Source organism: Acanthochromis polyacanthus, chromosome 8 (assembly GCF_021347895.1).
Source record: "Acanthochromis polyacanthus isolate Apoly-LR-REF ecotype Palm Island chromosome 8, KAUST_Apoly_ChrSc, whole genome shotgun sequence".
Lineage (NCBI taxonomy): Eukaryota > Metazoa > Chordata > Actinopteri > Pomacentridae > Acanthochromis > Acanthochromis polyacanthus.
In genome coordinates, this window is record NC_067120.1 from 29168153 (window position 1) to 29181121 (window position 12969).

Below are 12969 nucleotides of genomic sequence, written 5' to 3' on the forward strand. Positions count from 1 at the left end.
AAACAAACAAATATGTCTATGAGAGAAAAGCGGGGGTCATCAACATCAATCAATATGGTTCATTTTGTGAGAGTCATGAATGTGCACCTGAAATCAGAAAAGATCTGGATGAAAGATTTTCAAGATACACTAACTCTAAAACTGAGAGTTTGACCTGACGGCGGTGCTACAGGAATGGTCATACATATATAGGTGTATCTGCTGCTTTTAAACACATTTTCTAATATAATTTATTTTTAGCAATGAGCTGTACCAGTCTCAATGACTTTTTGACCTTTTCCTGCCATCTTTAACCTTTTAACTGTAACCCATTCACCTCTAAAATAAACATTTTTAACCCTTTACACATGGCACACATTATATCTGCCACTACAGTTGCATGTAAAGTGCATTAAAAGCGGCACCGATAAGAAAATAAACATTTACTTACCGAACTATCAGAGTCCTTTCAGTGTCAGTCGAAGGTAGAAAACTGGTTAAAACAAGCCAACAGGCAGGAAAACGGTGTGTGGAAAAGGTTCTGCTGCTCCACCAACAAATAAACAGTTATTATGTCAGAATTAATCCAAAGGAGAACAGTGTCTCGGCTGCCTCCTTCAACAGACTGTATATCTTTATATATGTGATATATATATGATGGAGCGGCATGGTTCAGTGGGTAGAGTGGCTGTCTTGTAACTGGAAGGTTGCTGGTTCGATCCCAGCCCATTGTGCTCATGTCGAGGTGTCCCTGAGCAAGACACTGAACCCCTAATTGCTCCTGGTGTGTCATAGTTAGCGCTTTGCATGGCAGCTTCCTCCATCAGTGTGTGAATGGCTGAATGTGACGTATCATGTAAAGCGCTTTGGATAAAAGCGCTATATAAATACAACCATATACAGTCTATGCTTCCCGCTCTCGGGCTTCTCTAACACTCTATTAAAATAAAAACGAGATTGATTTATTTTAAGATCGGCCACCAGATGTCCCATTTTGACCATGAAAGCTAATGGAAAAAAATTATATACAGTCTATGCACCGTACTCTGTTTGGCTTCACACTTGCTGATGATCCACTTCCGGTCTCAGGAAATGGAAAAACTGACGTTTTTTCGTTTCTGTCTCTTACTGATTTCATTTTCTTGTTATTCTAAATATAAAATGAAAATCTAAGCATTTTTAAAAATGTGTTTATCCATTTTAATTATGAAAAGAAAAAACGCCTTCTATTTTAATATTAATTTTGTATTTTAAAACGAAAATCAAATAACTATTTGTTTTTTGTTTTTCAATACCCGTTTCAGAACGGATATCCAATTACCACATCCATACATGGACAAGGGACAAGGTACGTTTTATCCGTTTGTTTCCTGGCTATAAAACACACAAGCAGAAACAAAAAATCAAGCCGTTTTATCGTTTTTTCGTTTTGAGCAAAAAAAAAAAAAGGAAACGGTTCGTTTTTTCGTTTTTTCGTTTTGAACAAAAAAACAAAAAAAACAGGAAACGGTTCGTTTTTTCGTTTTTTCATTTTCACCCCCAAAATGAAAATACGACTCCATATTTCGTTCCATTGGTGGGCGGGGCTTCGGAGCCTGCCAGTGCACAATAAAGCTCCTGCCCATCACAATAAAGCTCTTGCGCTGGCATTCACAGACAGACTGACTTTCATTGTATTGCCTGCCCCCACTGCACTTCCCCTAACTCTAAATCAAAGTAAGTCGTGTACACAGTAATGACAGTCATAACCAGTGGTGTAGTCTAGTTTTTTCTACTGGGTATACTCCAACCTCATAAACCAAAGCCAGGTCAGGTTCTCATACATGTGCGCGTGCACTCACATGTCCACGCGCTTGTGTGTGCGCGCGCACGCACGCACGCACGCACGCACACACACACAGCAGCAGCAGCAGCAGCTGCTCCTTTATTTCAAACTACCAATTAGATACTTATAGACTTTTTAGCGACGGCAGCTCCTCCTCCTGCCATCAGGTAGAGCTGATGTTTCCTCTTCATCAGGTAGAGCTGATGTTTCCTCTTCATCAGGTAGAGCTGATGTTTCCTCTTCATCAGGTAGAGCTGATGTTTCCTCTTCATCAGGTAGAGCTGATGTTTCCTCTTCATCAGGTAGAGCTGATGTTTCCTCTTCATCAGGTAGAGCTGATGTTTCCTCTTCATCAGGCTCCCTTTCCTAAATGTTAACCTTAGCTCCAGCTGTAGTGTTCCCTAAAGTGGCAGTATTCACAGGACAAGCAACAGGCTTATTAAAACACTGAAATGGTTTCATTTAGCTTTGCTTTCTTTTTCTTATTTTTTCTCCACTGACTGATGTTGGGTCATTAGAAGTTCTAGACTCATGTCCCTCTTCTTCTAAGCCAGGGGTATTCAGCTAAAATTCAGAGAGATCCAGTCAGCAAAGGTCCAGAACATCATAATGTCTAACTTGAGTTACTGTGATATATGCTGATGTAACCTGGTAGTTTTATTAGAGTCTGCCTGTAATCAAAAACTGACCGTCAAATAAATTCAGTACGGTTCAAAACATTTAGACATTTATTAATAAATAACTTATATGTAACTGTATATCTTAGAATAAAGTGCAGAACTTAAAAAGCATGACTGAACAACCTGAATCAACTTCTATACATCTTTAACAATAATTAAATCTCATAAATGTAAACATTTGAACACTTTTACATTTTTGTCTGTCTCATATCACTCCCCTAATATCTCTGCAGCTTAATGGGAGAACTGAGCTGCTGCTTGTTTGAGCCGTTCTCAAAACATATTTTGATTATGTTCATAGTTGAGAAAGCTGCCTTACAGCTGTTTGCTGAGCCAAACATGGTCAGCATGTGACCACAGTCTGTCCTCTAGAGATGTATAAGGCACAAAAGATACGGTCCGAATTTCCATATAACCACTTAACATGGTTATTTCACCTCACCTGCTTTCTAGTGACCCAGCAAACAAACAAACATGGTGAAAAAAAGAAAACAGAGGAGAAACTACTGGAACTGTAGTTTGACAGCAAAATGAATGAGTGGATAACCAAAAAATTCAATAATAGTAATGTTTTTTGCTTTGAAAATGTGGTTGTTTTAGATTTGTAATTTATTTTTCTTTGGTTTGGGGAAGTCTGACCTTCAAGACTATAGTAGAGGAAATTATGTTTTCAATGACAATTTTTTTCAATGGTAATTTTTTTTTTTTTAATGACAACCAATACTGTCTCTATTTTAGCTCCATGAGGAAATGCCTGACCATCTGAGCAAAAAATGAGCTCTGCAAAATTAACCACACATGAAAATGTAAAGGATTACAAATGATTAAGATTGATAGTTATGGGAGACTTGTAAGTTGTGGAGTGCAGGAAAAATAACTTCATCACTCATTGCAATGAGATGTGCTTGTCACTTTAAACCCTTGTAATACCACTTTGTTTACAAGGCATGTATTCTTTTTAACAAAATCTTCAAAATGCACACTCTTTTTAGAGCCAGAAACTATAAAAATGGAAAGAGTGGTTCAACTTTCTGTTTGTAATAAATACCATCAGTTTTGTGTGATTACATAGAGAAAACATCTTGAAAATAAGCTTAAAATTGTCAGATTTCATTGTAGTCACTTTATTTAAAATGTCAAATTTAAAAATTCACCAAAAATAACGATGGTATTTGTAAAAAAAAAAGAAACCCAAAGATTCTCTGCTCTGCACGGCACTGAGAAGCCATGACTGACTCAGGGCAGTTCTGAGCAACAACCATGTGACCAAAATCCAGACACTTTTTGGGTGAAGCTTTCAATTCATTTTCAATCATTTTATTTACAAGTTCAAATGTGTGATCTCAAGACAAAAGTAAAGACAAAATTATAGAGAGAAACCCAACAAATCCAAAATTTCCTTTGGATTCCCTGTCTGAGCAAGCACTTGGCGACAGTGGGGAGGTAAAACTCCCTTTTTCAGGAAGAACCCTCCGGCAGAACCAGGCTCAGACAGAGCGGCCATCTGCCTCGACCGGTTGGGGTGAGGGGAAAGAAGACTGAGAACGGGATACAGAAAAGTCATGAGATCAAAACACAAGAGAACAAGAAAGCCAGCCAAGGATTCTGAGGTCAGGAACTGTGAGTCCGAAATGTTAGTCCAGTCCATCACTGCTGCTCAGTTCATCACATCGGACACACAGCAGCAGCAGAACTTCTTCTTAATCCAAGAGAAGACACGTTGGAAGCAGTTCTTCTTCATTGTCTTTCTCTGCTCCTCATTGACTTCAGTGTCTTCATCATCATAACCATCCTTGCTGTCCTCGGTGTCTTCGGCAGTGTCAGCGTCATCACTGTCCTCGTGCTCACTGCTCTTAAGGTCATCGTCCTCATCGGGCAAGCCTGTCAGGTTAATTCTGTTTTCTGGGTCTGCAGGCTTAACCATGATGAACTTGCTGGTGGAGGGTTTCGGTTCATCGCTAAAAAAGGAAACATACACTGTTGGGTTTACATCTGACAAGCAGAGAATGTAAACATGGAAATCAACAAAAGTCCATATCAGTCTTTTGTCACCTGCTGGGCTGCTAATGTCTCACAACCTGTGTACAAAGTAAATAGAAACACACTTACCAACTCCTGGTGGGGGAGCTGCTGTTGAGGTAGCTTTTGGTGATGAAAGGATGGTTGAGGATACCACTGGGGGTGATTCTGTCGTCCTCATCCCACTGAAGCATCGCCTTCAGCAGCTCGATGCACTCCCTCCTCTCATCAGCCTCTGCTGGGTTGTCCGTCTCAGAATACACCTGGTGCAGAAAACATTTGGAAAGTCCAACAGTGGTCAAATCACCTTCCACCGTCAAATGTGAATACCATAAATGAACGGGACTTTTCAGCAACTAGCTGCTGCTTCCAAAACTACCTACCGTTTTCATTTCATCCAGAGAGTCCAACTTGTAAACCGTGGGGTCGGATGTGGACGATATCGGTCTCAAAATACTCTCTAGGTGTCTGAAAGAAGAAAACAATGATGCTTACTAAAGTCTTTATCTTATTGAGTGAGTAAAGGTCAGAGGTAAAATCACAGTAGGAGTATTGTACCTTCAGCCGCCACAAACCATCAGACTTTTTCTTGAAAAATAATTGCGATCTCAGGCCAGCATCGATGAGATGTTGCGGCGGCAGACCAGCAGACGGATCATGCGTCGGAGCTGCAAACAAAACAGAACACCATGTTTAGACCTGAAGCTAATCCTGTGACGGCTTCTAATGTGTTTCGGCTGCAGTAATTTACTCACTGTAAAGTATTCCGAGTCTGAGCCCTGATCCGAAGAGACTATCTTCAGTCATCATCCAGGCCAACACGCAGCCCTAAGGACCCAAACGTCGATGGCCTCTGAATACGGGCAGGCCCAGGGTGATTTCTGGAGCTCTGAATGTGGAAAAAACAGCAAATGAAGATGTGACACAGTAGACAGTAAGGAGACAGCGCTGAATTCAAGATTTCTCAATGTTTAAAAAGTATCGGTATTTCAATACCTATATTCAAGTACTTGGAATAGCTCTCTGCTTGGGCTTCGATCTGTACTTGGCCAAACCAAAGTCAATCAGCTTGACTTTGAAGGGCGCTTCACATGATCCACCATCATGATGTTATCCTCCTTCACATCACAGTGGATTATGCCAGCACTCTTTGTTGCATTCAAAGCAAACAGCCATCTGCAAGTAACAACATTATCAGGAGTTTGTTCAAGAAATGTGTCAGATGACAATAAAAGTAGAAGTTGTCAAGGTTAATCAACCACCCATGTTGATTCTAGCACCACTGAAGGAGAAGAAATAGAAGGAGAAATAGAAGGTCACACCTGCTGAATAACTGTAACGGACGTGTTCCATTCGCATTGGCTGTGCGAAATTCTCCACGTAGGTCCCACAGGTCGATGTCCAATTTCTCGAGCACCAGGAGCCGCGTATCTTCGAAGAAGACGTCTCCTTTGTATTCAATGATGTTGGACTCCTTTGAATTGTGGCTCATGACTTTTTCAGGATTCTGGCCTGTGGAGACACAATATGTTTGCTTAGCCACATAGTCCAATCAGTTCTTCTCAACAACTAAAAAGTACACAGCATGACCAGTACCACTACTCCAGAATCTTGTAGTATACTTTCTCTTTTTAAACAATGTCTTTCTTATGTCACCGTTCAGCTGAAATCAGTGTCCTACTCATGGTCTAGATTGTTCCATGTGGGCATCTTTATAGCCACGTGCTCTTCAGTGTTTGTTTTTCACACAGTCCAGCACTCTTCAAAGCCTCCATCTCTCAGTTCTTTCACCACCGGTGTAGCCTGTTGTCTCAGTTCGAAACCCTGCCATGCGATACTCCCCTCGAGGAAGATGAGGATGAGGATGAGGATGAAATGATGAGGATGAACTTTGAAAGTTCATTTTGATCTTGTCCCAGAAGTCTGAAGTGAAACAGACACAAAAGAGAACCAATTCTATGGATGTCTTGTTGAACCATTGTAATCTACCACACTGTTGTGATCTCAGTTTTCAATCATATTTGCTAAATATTGAACCAGTTATCATAAAAACAACAGCACTGAGTGTTACAACCTGTCTGAATTGTGTTATAAGGCATATTGGAAGTATTGCAGCAAAAACTACATGGATGTTTCCTCAGAAACTCCAAAGTGTTCACTTCAACTTAAACAGAAGAGTGGAGTTACTTACTTCACAAAAGTTTGGTCATCTAGAATTTTGCTGAAAATGTGGATGTCTCTGAGTTTGGTGTTAAGCTGGGTTTCACTAAACTACTCAATAAACCATAAATAACTCATAAAATCATTGAAATGGTGTCTCCACTCAGAGTTTTGTGTTTGTCATGAATTCTAGAATGAGTTTAACAAACAATTTAAAATTTCTCAGCATTGTTTCATTTTGAAAATGACATTTTAAATGACTAAAAACTGGCCCCGTTTTTCTCATCTATCTACACTTAATAACTTATAGTGACATATTCTGAGTAATTTGTAATAAATTGTTGAAATCTCTCCATGTTGCAAGTTAAGGAAACAGAACGAGCTAACCTTACTTATTACACTAGCTGAATTAATTTACTTATCAGAAAAAAGTGACCTTAAATCTTGCTCACATCAACACATCACATTATCATTATATACTCCAAAATGAATATTTCCCAGTAGAAAAATCCTGCTATCCCAACATATCTATGCATTTGGTCATGGTTATAGTCAAATTATTCCAAGTTTTCAGCTTTAAAACCAAATTTTGTCTTAACAAAAATGTTTGTCCTGCTCTTTACAGGAGTACTGCTTAGTTTTAGTCCAGTTTATCCAGTTATGACCAAACCTGAACACATCACTTCCCTTCCACACTGCTAAGATCTTACTTTTTAATAACAAGATGTTAAAAATTACAAGACAAGTAAAAAACTGAGTGTTACATCCTGTTCTGACTCACAGATTTCATTACAAATTGGACAGAGTTGTAGAAAAATACATTTTAAAACTTCCTTCTGAATGTTTCCTCTGGTGTTTGCTTCATCAAACAGAGCAGTGAAGTCACTTACCTCAAAAATCTTGGGTTCTGTGGATTTTGTTGAAAGGTTAGTTGAGTTAATCTCGATGTCCTGCTAGTTTCAAGTAGTCCTGTTGTCTTGTTGAAATCTGTAAGACACTGTGCAGAACTGTCTGCACCCTGATTTAAATGCAGCACTACCTCGTTCAAATGTAAACAAAGCAGCATATATATAATGTTGTTATTTTTTAAACTTTTAACTGTCATATTTACTGTAAAGAAAGCACACAGTGGATAAATTTGGGTTCATGTAAAATGCTGAAACACTGGTGTAGTCATTGTATATGAGGAATATGGCTTTCCAAAGGGAACAAACTTGGAATTAGTTCAGCCTTTGGAGAAAACATGTTGGGGGTAAATTGTGCCATCAATTATGTTGAAGTAAAATTTAAAATTTTCCATCTCATATAATGTAAGATCTGTCTCCATTTGTTCATGTATGACCTGATGGGCTGAAAAGTCATTCTGTGGATCTTCATCTGCCACCTGATGTATGAACTTCCACTTCTTTACTTTTTCTACAGCTCTCTCCAAATCCTTAAGAGAAGCTGAAGTCCTGTCTGTCTTCCCAACCCGGTCTCACAAGGATTCGTGAAACTGTTAAGTAAATTAATCTATGGTTTCGTGCGCACCAACAGATTTTCTCATGTTTTTCGTGTTGCTCACAACGAATGTGTTTTTCGTGTTGCTCACAACGAAATTCAAACCAATGCATTTCAAGCGGAGGACTTTTCGTGCCACTCAGAACGTATTTCAAACGAATGGGTGTATTATATTTTTAATGTAAAAGCGTTGCGAATCCAACGCTATATTTGCATTACATCGTCCCATATTTATAATGTAATGCAGGGGTCGCAATTAGATGTGGCTTCGGGCCAAAATTTGTGTAAACGTCATTCGGCCGTTTGACCGAAGGGCCGGTGCGCTGGTATTTATGAAATCATTTTGCTTACGGGGTATCCGATGCCCATATAGCTGAGAGGGTTAAGCAGGCCACTCATGTACAGGAGCTGGTCTCCGACGCAGCGGCCCGGGTTCCATTCCGGCCCGCTGCATTTAATACCAGGGAAATTTTTCATACACAAATGCAGATTTCTAAAATGTAAACCTATTTTTAATATGTTTCATAAAGAAATGTCTCTATTCTTCTCCTCACTGAAACATATGAAAAAACGGACTGCTGTAAAACTTTTTAACATGATTCAAGATATCAAACTCATGGACAACCCCTAACCCACTGGACATTCATGCGACAGACTCCTGTTTCAATTAAAAAAAAAAAAAACGTGCAGCACTTCGGCACCTTTCTTCTTCGGTGGTGTCTGTGTAAAACAATGTCCAACATGCAAACAGCACACCTGGCGCCATGAAGCACAAAATGCAGGTGTAAATCAATGGGGTGCTGAACATAGCATAGTAATATTCATAACGGCAATAATAGGTGATAATAGGTAATAGAATATTCTGAAATTAAGCTCGACTGTAGACAGGTATTTTGCAAACACTATAAACACACACACACACACTAATATATGTTAGAGAAGCAGATAATAGCAGTAAAGTCAATTATTTTAATATTTGAAGAGACAATATATTATTACGCTATATATACATATATAAACAAAATACTGACTAATGAACACATATTTCTAAATAAAACATATATATATATATATATATATGTGTGTGTGTGTGTGTGTGTGTGTGTGTGTGTTGATTTACAATGTTTGCAAAATACCTGTCTACAGTCGAGCTTAAGATCAGAATATTCTATTACCTATTATTATTATTTCTATTATTCCCTCTATGAATATTAAACTATGCCGAACCATTTGTCCTGTATCATAGCTACATGTATGACGTTGGCAGCAAAAATATTTCTGTACACATTTCTTTTTCTATTTTTGTCACTGATGACAGGTGAGGGCACAGCCCTCCCCTGACCGCCAACATCCTGGTGTGTACTGCATGTTGTGTATGCTTGTGTGTTGTTATGTGGGGTATTGGTGCATGCATGTGTATTTGGCAGGGGAGAGATGGTGATGATATGAAAACAGAGTCTACAGAGACCTGTTCAGTAGCCTGACAGCTTCGGGGAAAAAGACTTCAAATGAAGGAGAACATTATGGTGGCAACATATCAGTATCAATAAAAGTCCATTCCCAGTGGGGGGGATTCAAGTCTGATATTGTGTGGGACTATTCAGAGCAGTCACATGAAGCACTGTATCTGTTTTCAAAGGGTCTAGCCCCATGGGAACCCGCTTTTGTAGGAGTGAGGCCTGCTAGCAGTGATGAAGCCTGAGGCTTCAAACATGTCAAAAAATTCCTGCTCGTCATTTTTGGGTCGAGTGACACCAAATCGGACACATCCTACTAGACAAGCCCTGACCTTGCATATTTTTTTTTCAGAGAGTTAGCTCAAAGGGGCCCGAGCACGGCCCGGTTTTCACTCGACCATTAACCCTTTAATGTCCAAACGCTTCAAAATGGGCTAAAAAGGTCAAAATCTCACACATTCCTCAACCAATTTGGACCAAACTGCACAGGTTCTATATATAGAGGCTAATGTGAACACTCATGCACGTTTCAGACTCCAGGGGCCCTGAAGAAGGAATGAGGGCCAAAAAAACACATTTTTTTCATAAATGTCCCTGTTTTTGGCTCTCATTTCACTTCTGTTCACACTCAGAGAGCTGAAACCTGGGATCTGGTACCTCTGAAACATCTAAAATCTAAATCCACTGGAACTGTTTTGCTAGCCCCTCCAAACGGAAGTAGCCCAGGAACGACCTTGAGACTTGTGCTTTCAAATCAATTGTTCACCAAGGTCACTGAATCACCCCTAAAGGTTCAGCTCATTTGATGCAAAATTACCAATTTATGGTGCTTCAATGTCCAAAATGTGACATTTTGAACCTGCGCCAGGGGTCACAGGAAGGTCATAGAGACACCAAACCACCACAGTTCAGCTCCAATATAGCCCAGTATAACATAGTAAAAGATCAGCCCCAGGGTCCCAGTAGAAAATCTGACCAAGTGTTCATGTTAAGGAAAACCGTAACCCTTGTCAGACTCTTCGACCCCGAGAGCCTTCTGCCAGTGGAATTAGACCCTCACCCTCATTTTTTACCTGAACGGGACGAAATCTTAACCACAAGTACTAGGGGCCCCTGTGAGTCGGTATATACAATATCAGCCTCCTAGGTCAACATGGGGCCAGATGGTACCTAACATTTGACTGAGTAGGTGTGTTCTCCATTCTCCAAACTCGGCGGCGGCGGCGCAGCGACTTCCAATCGCTGGGCCGTTTACAATCGTCGTTAACAAGCTATCGTTAACGTCGCTACCATCGTGCGGGAGTATCAGGGACAATAAAGTGTTAAAACTTGTGAAATCGGCGGAAATCCAATCCCTGAAAAAAAGCATAATTCCGCGAAATTCGCGGAAAAATCACATCCCTGCATATTCCCACCTGTTGGCAAAGCGTAGAGTGTTGACTGTGCTCACATGTCATGTATTTATCATGTATTCTTAATAGTATGTGTTCTGTTTTATTGTTTTGCTGTGCAGCTTGACTTCTTGCCTTGTCTAAGACAAATTCTCCCACAGGAGACAATAAAGTAAACTTGAACTTCTCATTCAGTGCTTTTTATTTCATTATTTTGTACATTGTAGATTAATACTGAAGACATCAAAACTATAAAATAAGACATATACAATTATATTGTCAACAAAAGTGTTCATCTTCAGTATTAATCTACAATGTACAAAACAATACACAGGGCTTAAAGTGAGAAAAAATCCTGAGCCTGAACTTCTAAGATCCAATTTATAGTGTCAATAAACGTATTTAAATGTGTTTTAAAACTCACTAAAACACAATATATATGAGATTCTATTAATTCAGAGCAAATATGAGGTCATCTGGTGGAAATAATGCCCATTATGATCCCACTATTTATTGTTGCTCAAATGTAAAACCTTACTTGGCCAAAACATAACGCATTTTAGAAAGTGCCCCAAGTCTGATTTTTTTTTGTGTTGATGTTTCAATACCACATTACTATAATTGCAAAGATTTATTTTAGTATAAAGGGGAAAAAATCATGAAAATCAAGTACATGTATGATTAATAACTTTTAATAATTTTTATCTCTTCAGTAAGAACTCAAAACAACACCAACCACAACAAAACTGCTACAAAACTATGCTGCTTTCCTTCATAAGGCACAATTTTTACTTACAACATTATCTCAAGTGTCAGTCTCAAGAGAATATTAAGTGCTTGGAGAATACTGTTTGAAAAAGTCATTTCTTTTTTCTTTTTTGCTTTGTTTGTGAATTTTCTGAACATTTTCTTTTTAACATGTTCAAAATGTTGTTTGTTGAAATAAACTGCAAAACACAGACAACAGAAATAACTTGTTTAATATTCTCTGGAACACTACAAGAGAATAAACTGTCATATGTCACTTGCTATACCAACTTTGTATTTAAGCAGGTAATAAAAGTACGAGTATTAACTCTTTAATGCAATTTTTGTTATTGCCTCACAATATAAGATACGAATAAGTTGATCATGATGCTGACTCTCTCAAACTCTGTAATTAGCAAAGAAATCCGGGCCTTCCTGATCTGGTTTATCTGGGTCCTGGCGGCAATGGACTGCTCATGCTGAAGAACTTCTACTCTGGCCTTTTCCTCTGGAGTCAGCCCATTTCTCACAAAGCTCTGATTAAGAAGCCCTCTGTAGCACATAACCACACATACGCATGTTAGTAACTGCTCATTTGATACACCTCAATAATCTGTGTGATTAGTTTCAATCATTTGATTTTCAATTTGAACTGACACACATTTTGTTTGTTTTTGGTAAGGGAAAAAAACGTATTCACTGTATAATTTGTTCAGTTGGCTTTCAATTTAAATGTTGTTTCTATTTTTATCTATATTTTGGGAAGAAAGAACGGTGAAAAGCAGGCTAAGAACATTCTTATTTAACTATCCATTATTCATTTCACACAACCCATACGTTCGTTCTTTTCTTACTAATAATATTTGCTTTAGATTGGAGATTTTTTGTTTGTGGCTAGACATCATTTAGATGCATAAGGTCACAAAATCTGCTGAGAGCTATTTAACTCATTATTACAAACATCCTATATGTCCTCAAATAAAAAAGGTTAATATCACCTAAGCTACATTCAGTTTGTGCATATTTAACTAAACAGATGTTCTGAGTAGAATAATGGGACAAATCTGTATGGCTTGATATTTGATTTTTTTCCTTTCAAAATAAAATCCAGCAAACTAAATAGCTGTTTCATTTTTTCCTTTTGTCGTTGTAAAACATAGAAAATTTTTAAAGATTAAGAAATCAAACAAAATCAACAACTTCTCTTTTTG